This window comes from Sciurus vulgaris (assembly GCF_902686455.1).
Source record: "Sciurus vulgaris genome assembly, chromosome: 11".
Taxonomy (NCBI): Eukaryota; Metazoa; Chordata; class Mammalia; order Rodentia; family Sciuridae; genus Sciurus; species Sciurus vulgaris.
The window spans coordinates 60163684-60182267 of NC_136472.1; the positions used below are offsets into that span (position 1 = coordinate 60163684).

Here is an 18584-nt window from a genome sequence, read left to right on the forward strand (position 1 = left end):
GAGCATACATGAGCCCAACACCTGAGAAGAGGCAGGAGCCAGTCAGGGACTTGGCAGTGGTAAATGTCTGTAATGCATCTATCTCTCGGCAGACCCCTGGGTCTGATTCACAGGTGGGGCCTGCAGACCCCATCTTCCCTCCCTCTTTTCCATCTCCCACGAGGTAGCCAACTTAAACCAAAAGGAGCAACTCCAGGGCTGGGAAGAGACTGCTTGCCCTGCTTGTGGTCTCCTTCCAGCCTTCCCTCTATCATCTCCACAGTGGAGAAGGCATTGCCTTCTAGGCCGCCTGCTGGGTGGGTAAGACAGCCTTAGGAAGTCTTCTTTGTCATTCTCCAGAGAGAGGAGGTCTGTGTCTCCAAAGATCACTCTCTACTTCCTAGTCTTAGCCCTGAGATCGCCCACAGGAAGTTGAAGGCCTTCTCACATAGGCTACACCCATGCCTGCTGGAGCCACTCCAGAAAAGTCAAAAGGAAGGCATGCAGACACCCACCGTGAAAGCCCTAACACAGTCCCAGACTGCAACAGGGGCCCAAACACAACCCCCGTCCCTGTCACCCCACTGCCCATGGAAGGAGCTCTGGAAGAGGCTACAAGTCAACTGCAGGCCTGGCCTTCCATGCCTGCTCCCCCACTGTGAGCCCTAGTTCATTTTGCTCCTGTCCTTCTGGCTCCCACACTCCCACACTCTACAACAGTGCGCAAACTCCACCGGCCTCACACATCCCTACTTCTACCCCTCCATCCACTCCCTCTTGGAGCCACTCACGGTGCCAGACCCCAGGATGACCCATGAGTCAGTCCCCACCCTCTAGGATCTCACTGCCCAGTGCTAGGAGACACCTAGATGCTGACCAAGCACAGTGCCAGGAAGGAGGGAAGGCAACATCTCAGGGGCCACTGCCAGCCAGGCCCTTTTGCCTGCCTTACCCTAAGTAGTTCTTGCAACAGACTTGTGGGCTGGTAAGTGCACTTTCCCTCTCAAAAGTATGGGTCTTAAAACAGTCATCTCAGAACTTGCCATCTCTTTTCTGTAATGCATCTACAATTTTGCTGTATGTGGGTATAATCTCGTTTGTGTGTGTGTATATATATGTATCTATGTGTACCTGTCTCTATATGATGGATGTATGCACATGCATATTTATATATGAATGGATTTTCAAATTTTTCCTGAAGATTTCTATCCATGCTTCACATCTCTGCCCGTGCTGCTAAGCCTCTCTTCAGGACCTTCTAGAAAAAGAAAGAAGTCTGGCCCAGGCATGAGGAGACCTTGGCTTGACCTCTGGCCTGACCCTCCCGTTGCCCTCCTAAGGACACTGATATGGATCCTGTCAATATGTAGCAGAAACAAACTGGCCCTTTCTGAAGGCACTGTGTGAATTATATCAGTTAAGTTCATGGTCTCTGGCAGTTCCGGGCCTGGAGGGTGCAAGTGTCAACTGCAGGACACTTTCTTAAGTCATGGGGTGACCTAACAATAGTCTCAGGCTGTTCTCTGTATTTCCCTGATTTTCCACCCAGAGGATGCGTGATTGTTGAAGCTTGTTGCTTTAGACAGGTTCCACGTCTAGGAGTCTCCTCTCCCTGACCATCAGTCCCAGCATTAGAAAGTAGGCCTTGTGCAGACTTCTCAACTCACTCAGGTCTGACAGGGATGGCCTCCTAGGCCTGCGTGACTCGCCAACACTAGCAATGCTATTCTTCTCCAGAAAAGAAAGGGCCCTCCTGCCCTAAGCCCTGATGCTAAGCCACCTCACTTAAATTCAAACAGGTCAGGGACAAGTTCCCTCCCAGCAGCTCCACTCTCCAGAGCACAACCCTCAGGTCCAGTATGGTGTCCCCCTTCCAAAGACCACGCCCTCCCCGTACCAGTGTAGACTGTGGATGACAGCACCTTCCACCCAAGTCTTAGCTGTGCCCACAGGACCCCTGCCAGTGACCCCCAAGATGGACACCTATTTATCTGGTTGACAAAATAAACAAAATAACATAGATCTCACTACCTATAGAAACTTGGCAGACAATTCTGGGGGTGCCCTGAGCCACCTGGATCATACATTGGGTAACCAGGGAAACTGTGAACTCTTACTTCCAGTTTCCAGGAAGCCAACATATCTTAACATGGATAGTGGGAGGTGGCCACCGTAAGCAGGATCACAGACAGAAAGCAGAATGGCAGTTGCCAGGGGCTGGGGCGGGGGGTGAGTGCTGAAGGGGTGCAGCCTCAGGGAGGGATGATGAGAAAGTTGGGTGGATGGTCGGTGGGTTGGCTGCTCAGCAATGTCAATGTGCTTAATGGGGCCGATGGTCACTGAAATGTTAAAATGGCAAATTCCATGTCGACCATATTTTACCACAAAAACAATGATAAAATGCATACAAAACGAGACCACCACCCAAGAATGGGAGTTGCCCAAGGCTTGAGTTCAGAGTGTGTGCCCTGATTAACAATGAAGTTCATTTCTACAATACTACCGCGTTACAGTATAGTAAATGCCAAGTACAGTGGCACACACCTGTAATCCCAGCAACTTAGGAGGCTGAGGTAGGAGAATTGCAAGTTCAAAGCCAGCCTCAGCAACTTAGTCAGGCCCTGTTTCAAAATAAAAAATAAAAAGGGCTGGGGATGTAGCTCAGTGGTTAAGTTCTCCAGGGTTCAATGCCTGGTACCAAAAAAAAAAAAAAAAAAAAAAAAAAGGTAATAAGAAGTCATTACACTAACGAAAGAAACTTGCTGGTTTTTAATTTAGTTAAGTGAAATAGTTTTCAACTGTTTTTTGTTTTTTCAAAGTTATCAATGCTTTTCTTACCCTTCCCTCCAAATCTCATTTGAGTACAGGAAGCCCCTTGAAGCTCAACCCTGCCAAGTCCCCAATATTTATCTTTTATTCAGTCTTCTCCAGGCCCCCACCACTGCCACACACATATCCACAGGCACCTGTGCGGTCTCCTTCAAGCTTCGGGGAAGTTCTGGTACCAGTACCTTGGACTTAGTTCCTGGGGCTCACCACACATTGCCTCACCTGGGAGAACACTTCTTACCTGGGTGCTGATGATCCCTGCACAGTACTGCTGGAAGACCATGGTCCCTGAACACAGAAGGCACTCTTCCCTGCAGACAGCAGGTTCCCTAAAAGCTCCTTGAAGACAGGTCTGGGTCAGCCCTGGTCTGCTGGACTCACTTTGGCTTGAATGAGTGCAAATGAGAGCTGTGTGAGGGGACAAGCCCCATCCCTCAAAATCAGGGCTTGGCCTACTTTTTTTTGACTAATGTCAACTTCAAGGACCCTACCTATGAATGCTTTTTGATTCATCAGAAAACACCACTGTCATGCACCAAAATGGTTCCATTTATAAAAACAGTGTCAGAACCATCATGTACCATTCTTGCTGCTCTGTCAGGGCACACTAACCTGAGCACACCTTCATCCCATAACCCCTAATCCACCTTCCAGCCTCCTTTTCCCAAGGTCACCTTGCCTCTCACCCCAACCCCTTCCCCAGTGTTCCCACAGCACCCTGTACTGACTGTGATCACAGCCATTCTGGCATGAGGCCCTCTCTACCGAGCATGTGCTGAAGGACTAAAGGAACATATGATCTTGAGAACATAACTGTTGCCATTTAATGAGCATCTGTGAAGTCTCAGGCAATGTGTTACACCTTTATACAGGTGGAAGTAGTTAATCATTATAACAAAGGCATTGTTGGATGTTAGTATTATCCTCGTTTTTTAAAAAATTAAAGAAGTCAGCAACTTGCCCGAAGTCACAGGGCCAGAAGGTGAATCTGTGATTCAACTTCCCACAGCCAGAGTCCAGAGGACTCTTAACCACCATTCATTCCCACACTGCTCCACACAGTGGATGGAACCACTGCCTTGCACACCAAATCATGGCCTCTGGTCCTCAAACTCCAAACTGCCAGGATGTGTAGTCATGAGATGTCATGCAATACGAAATGAGGACAGTAACTAATCCACCAATAAACACTACGCTAAGAAGTGACCCTCCTGTCATGGCAGGGAAGCATGGCAGAGACAGGATAGCTGGCCCCAGGTGAGTTGCTCCTTCCTCCTCAGCCCTTCCCTGCAGCTGTATGAGCCCAGGTGATCTACTTCTGGGTCATGGAACACAAGCAGGAGGGGCTTGCGCCACCTCGAGGACTGACCCATCAAACCTTCCATGAGGCCCTTTGTGCTCTTCCTCTCCTCCAGAGCACAGTGGCTAAAAACCATGGGACAAAGATGGCAGAGCCACGGGGAGAAAGGAGCCGGGTTCCCTGGACACCCACTTGGCAGAGAGCCCTTCACGTGTGTGGGAAATAAACTTGAAATCTGTGAAGCTGCGAGAATCTGGGATTCATCTGTGAGGCAGCAAACATCACCTTAATGAAGCCAGTAGGGATTTGTGGTGGGCATGTCACATTTGGCCTGTGTCACAAGGTATTTCCTCCAACCAGAAGCTTGGTCACGTGGGGATCCACATCGCACTTGAGCCACCACAGCTGTACCCACTTCTGGTAACAACCCGCACTGTCAGTCTATGTCCGACTTTCCTTGAGTACCTCAGCATCCTGGAGCAGTTCCTAGGCGCCGCCACCTCCACACCCAATCTGAAAAAACACATCCTTTCCCTATTTGACCAGAGACTGGGACAGACACGCTAGTTTACTCCCTTGCTCTCCCTTCCAGCCTGAGTGTTTTGGAAGGCTCCTGCGGTCCTGCGAACCATGTGATGTGAGGGAAGGAACGTGGCTCTCTGAGTCACAAGCTCTCTTGAACAAGTCATAACAGCATAGTGTTCCTGTGGAAATTAAATGGAGGTGCCTCTCACAGCACCAGGCTCCCAGACATACCAGGTAAGTGTCAGCAGTGGCACAGGGCATGGGAACACCACTACCCCGCTCCAGGCTGCCTAAGCCCAGCCAAGGCAGAGGGTGGAGGCGGCTCATTCTCCCCTTAACCAACCTTCTGCTAAGGTGGCACAGCTACGGCCATACTATCTACCAAATCTCTGCCTAGCATCCCAATAAAGTCATGCCCCAGGTGACTCTTTGTATTTGGGTGGCACTACTCTTCCTGATTTGCTGAAATTAGGTGTCAGGAACTTGAATCCTCATAATTAGTCTGAATATAGTGAGGGATACTGGGGAAGAGGGGGAGAAGTCATGGAAAAGTACACTTGACGGGGCTTCTCACTGATGCCTGCTCATGGTGTGCATAGCACAGCATCAGGGAACCTAGGGTGAGCACAGAGCTGACCCCACCCCCAGCCACTGGACACCCACTGGGTGTCTGATGGTCTGTCCTCCACAGGTCCCCCTGGGTTTGAAGAACTGCCACCTGACTGCATTTTTCACCCTCCAAAAGGATTCATTGTCCAATAAGTTCTTTGCTGTTTCCTTTTTTTTTTTTAATTAATAAATTCATTTTTAGTTATGGATGAACACAATACCTTTGTTGTACTTATTTATTTAATTCATTATTTTTAATGCCGTGCTGAGGATGGAACCCAGGCCCTCACACGTGCCAGGCAAGTGCTCTACCACTGAGCCACAACCCCAGCCCCTCTTTGCTGTTTTCTGACTTGTGAACTGATCATTAAGTCACTCCCAGACCTGGGCACAATTTCAACCACAGTGAGACCTGAGTTTGCTTTTAGTGGAGGAAACAAAATCACACGTCATGCTCTGCTTCCTACCCTTCGCAGCAGAGGTCCCCCAAAGAAGACTCTGCCCTCACAACGCCCCCCTTCCTCACCTCCCAGTCATACTTCAGTGACCACAATCTGGCTTCCACTCACACGCCCCCAGGGCACACGCTCTGCGTCATCTCCCACTCTGTGTTGCTAAGTGGAGTTGTCACTAACCCAGCCTTATCTTGCTAGTGGTCTCAGCATTTCTGGTCTTTTGTAGACTCCTCACTCCCCTGAAAGTGAAGGTTCTGATCTCCACCCTCCAGGAACTCAGCACCTCCATGGCTCCACCAGCATCACGCATGTCTCTCTGCCACATTCCAGGCCAGGTGTTACCTGCCATGAGACATTTTCCGCTCCCCTGAAGAGACCTTGCATGTGGTCTGTTTGTCTTGGCCTGCTCCTCTGCTCCTCCTGCAGCCCAGCCTCTGTGGACAGGCGCTCCTGTCTCATCCTTGGAGTCTATGCTGTTGGACCCCCTTCCTTTACCTCGCTGAGCCAGCTGGTCACCACATCCTGCCTCCCCAGTACCCCTGGTCACTGGTCTCCCATCCTTACTCGGAGGTGCCGGTCTCCATCTGCTCTCACCGGAACCCAAAGCCTGCGCATCGGTGCCTTTCCTGCCTCCTGATTCGCCTTCCTCCAATCCCCCAATCTCGAAGTGCAGCTGGAGACATCTTTGTATAAGAAACACACACTTGGTCTGGTCAGGTTCCTGTTCACAGCCCTTCCACAGTGGGCAGGGCCAAGTCGAGACATCTCAGTAGAGCAAGGCAAACACTGCCTTCACGACCCAGCCCCTGTCCGCCCCTCCAGCCTCTCCTCCCATCCTCCCCTGGTCCTCAAGACCCACTGAACCATCCCCAGTTCCCTGGGTACACTGTGTCCTGGCTTGTGCCCGTCCATGTCTGAAAAACCCAGCCAGGCTCTGGTCACTAGTGAAACCCCAGTTAATTTTACAGCTGAAACCACCATGGCAGCGATTGTCGCAGATCCCAGTTTGGACTCTGGAGTCAGGCAGACTGGCTACAAATCCTGACCCACCACTTACTAGGTGTGTGAGCCCATATGAGTTACCGAACCTCTTTGAACCTCAGTTTTCTCATCCATAAAATGGGGATAATAATAGTCCTGTCCCACTGGGTTACTTGAGGATGAAACACAAGGCCGCCTAGTTAGGCAGGGCTCTCCATTGGACAGTGCTTCTTTGAAACCTCACTTGCCCTCCCAGCCCCTCTTCCCACACTACATCTGTGGAGGTTTGTATGATGATTTCTCACACACACTGATCTACTTGTGGGCTTGTCTGCCTCAAACTATGAGCTCTCTGAGGTCAGAGGCTGCACCTGTGCCTCTGGCAATGTTAGATGTTCGCTAACAACTGCTTGTGGATAAATCAAATCAAGAGCATCGCATAAAATTCAGGATACATGGTAGCTTGGACTGTGACTATTCATAAAGTCCCAGGGGTACCTATACCCCTGAACCAGTTCAAACTTCCCTGCCTGGCTCCCTGGGGCCACCCACACGGTGTAGCCCCCTCTTCTTAGGCTCAGTTCCCAAAGGTGCTCAGGCTCTGCCAGTGGCTGTGTCTTCTGGGTCACATCAGCTCTCTGCCTTTCTTCTCCCATCCTGCTTGGATCTCACCATCCTCTGAAGCCAAGTCAGCCACAGTACTCACGGAAGACCTGCTAGGAGCCTCACAGTCTATTGAGGGAATAAAAGTCCCAATTTCCTGCAGCAGAGATGGACATCCAGACTTGCAGACCCAGAGTGGGGAGACAGAATGCCTGAGAGCCAGGGAGAAGCTCCTGGGGAAGCTGGCTCACAGCTGGGTCTCCAGGGTGAGCTGCAGCATGCAGGTGTGGAAGCTGCCCGTTTCTTACCCGCCTTTCTTTCTCTTGCATCATTCTAAATTCCTGGGGTCTTTGCCAGAGGCCACCAAACCTGACTGCACAGAAAATTCACCAAGAAGTGTCCAAACATTCATCTTCCTGGGCCCACTCCCAAACAGAATCTCTGCAGCCTAAAGTCCAAGAGGAAAAGCACTTTTAACTTCCCAGGAAGCCAGGCGTTGTGAGGCACAACTGCAATGCCAGCAACTGGGGAGGCTGAGGCAGGAGGATCACAAGTTCAAGGCCAACCTGGGCAACTTAGCAAGATCCTGTCTCAAAACTAAATTTTTTTAAAAAGGGCTGGGGATATAGCTCAAGGGTAGAGCATCTCTGGGTTTAGTCTCTAACAACACACATGCATGCACACAACACACACACACACACACACACAGAGTTCTGTCTGTTTGGAAAACAGTGGCCTCACTCCATCGCTTCTATCCCTTCATCCTCTGACAACCTGCACCGTACACAGATCCTCCCCTATTAGCTGGGGTACCAGGTGAACAACAGAACTGTGACCTGCTGGGGGAGACAAACGGTTATAATACCAGGGTCACAAAGGCCATCGACTGGGTCATCGGCACTTCATCTAGTCTTGAACCCATCATTTTTTTGTGTGCATTAATCTCATCTGTTCAACAGATGTGTGAACTTCTTAAGGAAAAGGCCAAGGTCTTTAGTTTCCTTTCTAATTCCCAGAGTATTTGCCTCAGTTCTAGGTACCTGGTCTGTTCTCAATATTTAATAATCAAGTAATTCAGCTTTGCCTACGACATCCTCTTTTGGATGCTGATGGGTTGCCTGCCGACTCTGGTCTCTATGACCCAGTAATGGTGCTAGTCCTGCCCCAGGAGGTGGTTGGTACCTATGTTCATCAAATGAAAGAATGTTTGCCAGTAAAAATCTGTCTCAGAAGGGAGGAAACTGCCTCCACCTTGAAGTTTTTCAAGTTGAATTACAGACCTTAAACTTCAGCATTAATTTCCTAACATGCAGTGACACAAGCATTGTGGTCTATGTTGCCATCAATGTTATTGACAATATGAATAACGCCTTCCTGGGGCTCAGCAGTGGGCTCTCCACGTAGACGTGCCAAGGCCATGGAAGGTGGGTGCTTGTCTATTCCTTCTATTGGGCCATCCATGCAGCCCACAGGGCAGCTGCTCATGCCCTCACCCTAGTCTCCGCACACAGACCTATAAATGTCATTCAGTCTTTATGAGCAGGTGTGTCCACCCGCATGGACAGATGAGTCCTACCTGAGTCAGAAAGGACTAAGACCTGTTTATAAGCCTACCAACATGTCACACTTGGGAAGCCAGGAGCTAGGGTTTAACATAAGATTCCCCATGTTGCAGAGAAGCAGCATAACAAAGCAAGGACTCACAGCACGGGTACTGGAATGGGACATTCAGTCAGGTGGGGGTGGGTTGGGCAAGCAGAAATAGGGGAGTGGACTCCACACTGCTTCCACCAGGGCCAGCATTCCCAGTACCTTGAAGTTGCTACTGGTATTTGTTTGAATTCCTGAAAATAAGGTTCATAATCTTGAGGTGATGTGGATCAAAAGTTAGCTGCCCCCAAGGCCCCACCCAGGAGACAGCTTTATCAGGCAACCCTTTGGCTCCCAGGGCCAAAGGGGTCTTTTCTGCAGTGCATGCTGGATCCTGCATGGCACGCAGGCAACTCGGACAGAGACCTATTCACTTCCTGTTCACTTCTGCTGGGAGACAGGACTTGCCTGCTGCTTATCCATTCACTCGTATATTCATTTTACAGACCTGGATGACTCTGGGCCAGGAAATGTGCCTGAACACAGCTTAACAGTCCCCAGATGTCACCTCAGGAGAGCGAGAGACCAGAAACTGACAGGGGGAGACAGCTCTGAGGAAGTTCTTCCTCACTTTTCCAGGAGCGCTGTAGCTGGGGAAAACACAGCTGTCCAGTGGCAGTTTGGAGGTCTGGGTAGAAGTGAGGGATGAAGACAGCTCTGGCCCACCCGATTACTGTACAGAGGAATTGAAGACTCCTGGGAACTGTTTCCCCCAAAGATCCATAAAGCCAGTTAAGTAAATGCAGAAAGGTTCTCTGATCAGATAAGGTAGTATCCATCATCCCTAAAATATACTCCATTGCTGAACTGAGCACTGAGGACGTTATTGCCTTGATAGGCTTATTTCACCTTCCAGAACTGGGGTTTAAACATCCTGGAATTTTTGCCCACTTGGTGATGCTGGCAGCAGAAATCAAGACAGACTACACACAAGAGGCAGAGGTCTCAGGAGGCCAACTCCCGGGAAGTACTCTGAGCCCATGAGTTCAGAGATGCTGAGACAGAAGCTCAGGACCCAGCAAGTGCCTTGACCATGGAGTGGGTCAAAATACTTTTTAACTAGCCCCAAATTCCAACATCCAGCAGCCCCAGGGGAGAGGACTGTAGGAGGTTCGACCAAGTCAGGGAATTTTTCCAGGGGTCGGAGACAGTCTCCCCATTTCCAGTGTACACTAGGGGTTGAACGAAGGTGCTAGACTCTCCACTTGGCATTTAGGCATGGAGACTTAAACCACATTCACTAAAGCAAGCAGCAAGTATCCCAAAAAGATTTCCTCTCTCCTCAAAAAATGAAACCCAGGGGTGACTAGTAGACTGCTGATCTATGACCAAGAAGCCTTTGACTCCAAGTCACACTTGAGTTTATCAGTCTACTCCTCTCCACAGAGGACAATTCAGGTTCAAAGTTCAGTTTCCAAAACAGATCTCCTGGGATGGAACTCAGTAAGGTATTTTATTAAATGGGGACAACATGTTCAGGGGACAAGTTGCAGGAGGGCTCTTTTTCTCTTCATCCATTCCTTTTTCTACTCTAAAGATCTAATTTTTTTTTTTTTTTTTAATTTCTGGTTCCTCCTCATGACAAATAATTCACTTCCTGGATGTTTTTCAAATATCATCTTTAAAAGCAGCTATATATTTTCATTGGTCCTTTTTTTTTTTTTTTTTTTTTTTTAAGTGGCTTTCTCACCCCATACCCTCAATTCCTGCAGAATTATTGTGTGGTCCTGTCTGGAATGCAAAGCAGTCCCTGGAGAGACAGTCTGCACATGAACTCACAAGGGTGTTTGCTATCAGCTTATTTGGCAAAAGGAATCTGAGACATTTTAAATATGAACTGTCGGCGGGGCCTATCCCATCCCACTCCCTTTTTGCCCCACCAAAAATCACCTCCACTGGTGTGTGACAGGAAATGTAGAAAATGAACACAAACTATCTGAAAACAACTCCCCACACAAGCAGGTAGCACTTCAGAGCCTGGAGAATTCACGTTTGGAGGGTCTTTGTGAGCCTCCTGATGTTTCTGTGAATGAATCTCCCATAGTAGCAAGTGTTTTGCAAAGGCCTTGCACAGTCTGGCTCCAAATCCCATGCTCTTCCCGGGGCTGATCTCTCAACTGAATGTTCCATTCCTTGTACTCTGGGCTAAGAAGAAAACATGCAAGCAACCCCTCCTTACTTCCAAATGCCACGTCAGACCCTTTCTTAGCTCCAAACGTTTTTCTTGCAAAACCTTCTGCTTCCTTCTCTGCCTGACAATCTCCTGTTCATCCTTAATACCTGAGCCCTGCAGGACCTCCTAGGTGTACCCTTCCCTGGGTGCTGCTCTCCTCTCAGTGATTCCAAAGTGGGGGTGTCTCTCTATGCTAATGCTTAGATACTATGACTATAAACATCTGTCTGGCCACCAGGCCAGGCCACAAGCTCCTGGAAGTCAAGGGACTGCTTCTTACTCACCTTTGCATCTCAAGAAGCAAACCGGGCCTGGCAGTGGGAAGTCCCACTGTGAATGCTGGACCATCACCTCCTTCTTCCCGTCTTAAATTGATCTTTAACCCATGACACACCATAAAACATGATAGTGCTGACTCAACACTGTCAAGTACGAAGTACAGATCAGACAGACTACAGACCACTCCTTGCTGCTGCACCCAAGTTTTATTGGGCCTGATAAACGGCAAAGTGGGGGCCTTGCTAACACCTCAGCCATTCCAGTTCAGGGTCAGAAAGAGAAGTGGAAGGTGTGGCAGCTGAACTTGGGAGGCAATGTGGCCCAGGGAGGGAGCCACGTGCTGGCAATCAGACTTGGCTTCCATCTCCCTCCCACGACTGGCTTGCTTTATGGGCTGGTTTAAATCACACCTCTGGACCTCAGTTGCTTGACTTACAAACATGAACTCTATAAGTTCTCTTCAGTTTCAGTATTCTCCAACTGTCCAACTCAGTGATGAACACACCTTCCCTGGCCCCTCTCCTTTCTGTGTTAGCTGTCTGTTTCTCACTGAGCAGCCTTCTACCAATGCTACTTTCTTTACTGCTCCAAAATGTCTGGCCACCCCTGACCAGGCCATGCAGGGCCACATTCTTAAGAATATATTAATTACCTTCTGCTCAATAGTGCTTAGGAACCTTGGGGCACCAATAACTTGGCTATCCCAACACCCCATAATCCCATTGCCTTTTAGAGCAACCAAACTCTTCTCTTCAGGTCTCCAACACTCTTGCACAATTAGATGTGTTCCCATGCTGCCTGGCGGGAGTTGAGGACATCAATAGGCTGTTATTATCTGTGCTCTGGCATGGCGGTGGGGTGGCAGAACTGCACAGGCCAAGGGGACAATGCTTACAGGAGCAAGCTCTAGCTACATGAGGAGGAGGCAACCACAGAGAATGCAGTGCCAATCACAAGGACAAACTCAGAGCACACACTAAGGACCACAGGAGTCCAGAAGGCTCCTTTAAGATGCTATTCAGCTTCCCACACCTCCTTTGTCTGCTAAGAGATCCAAGGACGACAGAAGGTCCTTGCCCAAGGCCACCCAGCTAAGTTGTGCACAGTCCACCCTAGAACGCCTATCTTTGGGTCTCTGTTCACTCTTTTTTCCACTCCACTCAGTTGACCTTAAGTGTCTAATGAGGTCAGTAGATGCCCTGCAGTCTCTAAGAAACATGACCCTCATGTCACTTAGGTTGAGAGCGGGCCCAGGAGATGTTATCCTGACGGCCTCCCCAGCCTGTGCATTCTTTCCTGGCTTGACATGCTCTTTTGTTCTCTCTCCAGCCCTTGCTGGATCTTTGAAAGTTCAGAGGTCAGTGAGAAGAGAGAGGTAGGCTTCCCTATACCCTAAATGGGTGAGATAACCCACAGCTGCCCCTCTCCCGCAGACTAGAGAAAGTCACTGGGGGAAAGGATGGCAGGAGAGGATTAAACAGTGCACTGGCAGTCCGACCTGTTTAGGCTGAGAGCGCATCTGATGGGCCATCTGAAGGTTTACAACAGGCCATAGCATCTGCCTGTCAGGCCCGATCTGCTCAAAGATCAATGTCTGTCAGATCATCTCTGCATCAGGAAGAGGAAGCTCCTGACTCAGGAATAGTAAAAGACTCAAGGAATTAATTATTGAGTGTATGTGACCCAGTTCAAGAAGGTGAGGCTGGGTGAGAAGAGAACTCACCAGTCCCTTATCATGGCAAGAAACTCAAATACTTCATGGGGCAGTGATCTCCTTGCTGCCAGAGAAGATCCATTTATGATTAAGTGGCCAAAACAAACAACAAAAAAAGTTCACTCATTCAACAAATACTTAATGAGCTCTTCTTATGTCCTGGTCCTCCAGGGACTTACATATGGTTGGAACTTAGTAGAGGAGAGAGACTACAGAATTTTCAAACAGGAGGTCAGTCCTTGCACAACAACTTCATTTTGAGTGGATTCCAGCCTGTCTAAGACAAATTTCCCATCTGGAAAATGGGAGTATATCCACCTGCCTGATCGTGAAGATGTAATGATCTTTATAAAATGTGAAGTACAATGTAAATATGAGGTATAAACAATAATGATATAACATGACACACTTTCTCTGCCCTAGAGAAGCATATAATCTGGTAATGTTTTGGAAAACAATCCAAGGTACCTATTTGGCAAACATCACATTCTCTGTAATTTGGGCAAATTGTATGTTTCAACTTGCCAATGGAGACGGGGTTGGCGGTCAGCGCCAGTCTCCAGTCTGAGTGCCCGAGACATTGCAAGAAGGGCTGGAGTGAGCACCGGGACTCACCTGGCCCTGTGTCAAGCCTGCACTGAATGAATGAACTGGGAGAGAGCCGAGATCCAAAGGGGGACGGCAACAACCGGTCACGTGGTCCATCAAAAACAACTCAAAATTCATCTGCGCACAATAGAAGTGAGCCAGCCAGAACGGCACACACGACCTCCCCACGCACATTTCAGACAACGCTGGAATTCACTGTTCGCTGCGTGCCTCCTCTGTGGACACCCCCAGCATGCTGTTTCTGCAGGGGAGGGGAGGGATTCGCAGGCTGCTGCAGACTGGCCAATCTGGGCCTCTTTGCCTGGGTCTTGCCCAGGCACTAAGAATCAGAACTCCTGAGCAGCTTTCCCTTGGGTCAGCTTTTCCACCAGCCAACTCTGAATGTCTAGATACGCTGCCAGCTGCCCTCAGGACCCTGGCCTCTCTTGTATTGGGCCCTCGGGGCTTCCCTCCTCCTCCTGCACCAAACAGTTCCTACGAAGCCTGCCCCGGGCTCACAGCTGGGGGAGCTGCTGGGGCAAGGAGCCAGTTGACTTCATCTCTGTGTCCCCTCCAACTCAGGGTGTCCTTTAAGTTCTTTGCCCTACAGTGAACACAGACCTTCTTTTTAGAAATGCCCTCAAACTACAGCACACAGGAGGCAGGCAGAGGAGAGTGGGGGTGGGGGAAGGCTAGAAGCCCAGGGCTTGTATTCTGACACTCCAGATAGCTCTGCAACCTTGAGAAAGTCTGTTCAGGCAAGGCCTCAGTTTCCCTATTCCGTAATGAGGGATGTGCTCTAAATAACCTCTCTAATTATAAAGGTTGGCATTATAGAAACCAGACTAGCCTAGGACACAGGATGTGAGACCTGGTCCATAATAGCCTACAATCTGGGGCAAGTAATCAGGCCTCTCAATGCTCAGCCTACATGTCAATCAAGTAAGGGAGGCTAACACAACCGCCTATCCCAGGGTTCAAGGCTCTGTCAAGACAGTTACATCTGTGACAGCTTCAAGGACCCCTGACCTAACTCGGGGCTCAGACTCCTTGGGGCAACAAATAGCTGTTGACCACCTGTCTGTGCTTGTGGGGAGGGGCTCCTGCCTCAGATAGGAAGGTTGGAGGATGGCTCCCTGCCCAGAGGCCCCCCTTAATTCAGAGGTATATCTGAGGGACAAAGATCATGGCAGCACTGAGGAGGAGATGACAACCTGGCTTGGGGAGAAAGGGAAGCTCCTCAGAGAAACAGCACAGCACATCCAGGACATGGCAAGCTATTCCAGGATGGTGGGACTAGAGCCAGGGCAGAGAGGAGAGGCAGAAAACCAGGCAGAACAGGGAGGCTGAGGTCCAACTGGAGGGGGCCTTGGAAGGCTAACAGGAGAGATGGTCAGATGTGGCTCTGAGGAAGGTCTCTGGCAGAACTGCAGAGCACAGAGCACAGGGAAGAGCAAGTGGAGCTGGGAGGGCAGCAGGAAGACATATCCAGACCTCAGAAGCCACAGAAAGAAATAAACAGGCCTGTTCTCCATGCAGATGAGGATGCTATGAATTGTGGACTAGTGGTCTAGGATGTTCTGAGTCACTCCCTAGAGGCTACCTGACCAATCTCTCCCTTGCCCAGACCTGGGCAGACAAGAGGCTGGAGCACCCGCAGAGGGCTGGACTGGGGTCTGAAGTGCTGCATTGCTGGCCCAGTTAAATGGGTCTCTCACCTCCTGAATGAGTATCAGCCTCAGCCCTCCCGCCTCTGACAGCTGGGGAGGCTGTGCAACCCTGGAGTCTTGGGCAAGGACAGAGAGCTGAGGAGGGATCGAAGGTTTCACCGACCACGGCATCTTTAGTGGGTCACATGAACTTGGACTTGAAGAGAACCCACACTTTCCTAAGCCTGAAACCAGATCCCCACCAGGAGCTACTCAATGTGTAAAAGAGACCCCACTGTGACTTACTTGGTTCTCAGGCATCACAAGGGCTAAAGACTTCTCCTTCTGGGACGAGCCCCACACAGGTTGCCATGTTCCTTTAAAAAAAAAAAAAAAAAAAGAACCCAATAATTAATGTCAGCCTTGTGATCTGACATTGTAGCCTCCTGTCTGCTCCCCTTCAAGAGTTTGCACAGGGCTCTGGTCATAGCGGAGTTTCCTAAATAAATCCTTATTTTGTACATTTTTTTCTCCTAGTAACACTTACCCCAGCAAGAGTAAATGGACAGAGAATCTCTCTCTGTGCTCCAGTCTTTGCATGTGAAGAAAGACTGCTAAGCAGGTCCTATCGTTTACCCATTGTGGGGCACCCTAAGGCCTTACCCTATGTCTACACTAAGATTTTGTTTTAATAAAAACAGAGAGTGGCAGAATTTCTAAGGTTGAGACAGAATGGAAGTAAATAAAGCTGGTGTAAAACTTGCTAACGGGTCACCAGGGTGAAAAGTTTCAGGTTGCCTCTAGTGGAAAGGAGAATGCTCGATGAACTAGGAAGCTGCAGAAGAGGGCCAGCTGATCGTGACTGATTCCTAAACAAATTATTATTTTGGCTTACAGGGACCACCCGCATTATTTGGTTACATCCTATGGCTGTTGTAAAAAAAATACCTCTACACCTGTTTAGAAAAGGGGTCCCGGAGTAACAAAATATTTCTAATGATTTACTTTCACATTAAAAAAAAAAAAAATCCAAATGTCTAAGAGGTAGTCTCGAGAGGACAAAACCTAACACAGATGTGAAATTTGAGCTTTAAAAGGGGCCATATCCACACTCCGGGGAAGCACGCACACTTGGTTTAGCAAGCAGCTGGGCTGCTTGTCCACAGGAACACACACACACAGAGCCACATGAGGGTACTGGGAGGTGCCCCAAGCCTTCAGACCCTTAGTGGGACAGAACCCACCACTTGTTGAGCACGGATCATACGTGGAATCAGCACCGCTAGGTCTAGATGTGCATCATCTCAGTGACTTCACACAGACAAGGAACAGAGGCCTGGAGAGCAATGGCACTTGCCAAGGTCCCACAGCATGGCAGGATTTGTGCCCAGACCTGACTGACCCAGTGTTCAGGGTCCTTCCCTCCAAGCTGAGTTGTCCTCGATGTGAAAGCCTAGTGCCACTGTGAGCCTGGCAAGCTCCCAGAGCAGTCACCTGGGCAGGAGCTACAATCCTGCCCACCACCATCCCCATGATCAAGCCCACACCCCTCGGGGCCTGTGCCGGCGGACAAACAGGCTGGCCCGCCTGGGCCACATTCTATCAGCATGAGCTGTAGGCCCCGTGCTGCTGTCCCAAGGCAGAAGACAGAGCGGCTGAAGGCCTTAACTTATCTGTCCCTGCTTCTCACAGGAAGTCTCCAGGAGCTGAGAGTGGGAGAGCTGGACACCCTGATGCAGAATTCAAGAAACTAGTGATGGCCTCCTGCTCCCTAGATCTCAGGACAGAAGGCCCTATGCACCTAGTGACGTTATTATTATTGAGGCAAACAGGGAGATAAGGGGCTTTCTAAGTTTGGGTTGTCTTCATAATGGGATGGAAGTGGACACAACCAGGCTAGGTCATAGGGCTGACCACTGGTCAGATTCCTACAGAGGCCCGAACACATTGATCCAGTCACTCAAGGGGCTAACCACTGCACACCCTCTACGGACCAATAGCCAGTGTGCTTTGCACTCCCTGTGACTGCACTAAACCAGACAGTCCCAGCGCCCAGCACTTCCCAGGCCTATTTCTTCATCTATGAGGCACTAGACATAATTGGTGATTTCCTCACCAAGGACCCTTTCTGCTGTCCCTTTCCACAGATCCTGACTTTTAGAGACACGTACAAAACTAGTAGAGGTTAAAGGCTGTGCATAGGCTTTAGGTGGGGCCATTAACACGTGCTGCTTCAGCAAATCCTCCCGGCAGCCCTGGAAGGAGGCTGTAGTATTCCACTGCAGAAGAGGAAGCAGGCATGGCCCACAGTCCCCACCAGCACTGATCACAGCAGCCTGGGACTCAGGGTGGGGCTCTCCTGAGTCCACCCCCTGCTTGTTCCTGATCCAATGCCTCCTTCCATCATCAATCCAAATGAAGAAAGGCTGTCTCCTTGTGGACTTGCCACATGCCACATCCAAGCCAAGACACATGAGGTCTCCAGTCCCCTGTGGGCCTGCTTTGATCCTGAAAAGACTCCCTGTGAGTCTGAGTGCCCTCATGGTCTCAAGGAACATGAGAGGCCCAGTGGAGGGGAACTTGGGGAATCCTTCTTCTCTGACACTCTCCAAGACTAACTGCATAGAGGCAGGGGCATCCCTGAGGTACTCCAAGCAGTTAGGCAGGGCCTGGCACACCCTGGACAGTCAATAAAAATGAATCCTGAAGTTTGATGTTTTGAAGGCTTATTCAAGAATCATTTGGTGTAGCTAGTGGGAGACACACCAAGACCAGCACAAACCACCAATCAGTACACATCAAGCAGAGGTCCACAACCCAACTTCCCTGACAGAGGACAAAGGCTTGATGGCAGTTAAGGGATGCTGGGCAACTCACATAATCCCTGTAAACCTCAGGTTCTCATCTAAAAATGGAAATGATGTTGGTACCCACTTCATTGGGCTACTCTAAAGATTAAAAGAGATAATTCTGTAAAGGACTTAGCCCAGCTCATGTTCATAGCAAGTACTTGGAGATGGCCTTGGTTCCTACTGTCTATGTCAGTGGTGGTTTAGAGCACTGCTGGGCACAGTGGTGAATACCTGTCATCCCAGTGACTCAAGAGGCTGAGGCAGGAGGATCACAAGTTTGAGGCTAGCCTTCACAACCCAATAAGATCCTGCCTCAAAATAAAAAATTAAAAGGGTGGGGAATGTAGCTCAATGGTAAAGCATCCCTGGCTTCCATCCTCAATACTACAAAATGAACA

General features: G+C 49.6%; 1 protein-coding gene across 17 annotated transcripts in view; it reads right to left on the bottom strand.

Moving 5' to 3' along the window:
* The window catches only part of MICAL2 (microtubule associated monooxygenase, calponin and LIM domain containing 2), a 207883-nt gene that overhangs the window by 168193 nt on the left and 21106 nt on the right, over nucleotides 1-18584 (bottom strand). For all 17 annotated transcript variants that reach the window (XM_079102657.1, XM_079102656.1, XM_079102662.1 and 14 more), the window contains exon 2: nucleotides 15641-15711. The gene's annotated coding sequence lies outside the window, so the exon portion shown is untranslated. The remainder of the gene's footprint in view (nucleotides 1-15640; nucleotides 15712-18584) is intronic.